Below are 751 nucleotides of genomic sequence, written 5' to 3' on the forward strand. Positions count from 1 at the left end.
TACATTAGAATAAATAATTAAAAGTTAGTTAAGTATTGTCGTATTTTAAGTTAAATTTCAACATTTAATCTCTCTTATGCTTTTCTTTCCCTTTTCTTTTCTCTCCCTCTCTCTATCTTTTTTTTCTTTTTTTTTTTTGCTGTTTTTATGATTATTACAACTTTTTTTGACGAAAAAAATTTCATCCTTTTTCTCTTTTCCATGTTTTAACTTCAAAATTGAGTAAAAAGGAATGTGATGGGATTATTAAAATTTATCGAAATGCTTACAATTTTGAACAAAAATCATTTTTGCTATTTTTTTTTTTTTAAAATTTAAATCTTTCATTGTGATTATTTTTTACAAAAAAAAAAAAAAAAAGAAAAAACGAAAAATGTGCACATTTTGTGTTGTACAGTATAGCATAAAAAAATGTTTCATTTCAAGATGATTTGAACAAAAAAAAAAAGGAAACAACATTGAATGAATAATGTTTAAGTTTTTTGAAACAATAAAAAAAAAAAATTTTTTCATCTTCTTCCTTTTTTCATTTCTCGTCATCCGTTGGATCAGAATGAAATAGCACTTCGGTTAATCAAATTCAGTTCAATTAATCGAACAAGCAAAGAATATTGTAATTGGTAAGATTTATCGGGAAAAGCAATTCAATTGATGATATTTTTAAGCATGAAAGATTTTTTTGAAAGTAATAAAACTTCACATCATATTTTCTTATTTCTTTCAATACGTTCTTTTTCCCTTCTTTTTTTTT

This window comes from Loa loa, assembly GCF_000183805.2.
Source record: "Loa loa unplaced genomic scaffold supercont3.175, whole genome shotgun sequence".
Lineage (NCBI taxonomy): Eukaryota > Metazoa > Nematoda > Chromadorea > Rhabditida > Onchocercidae > Loa > Loa loa.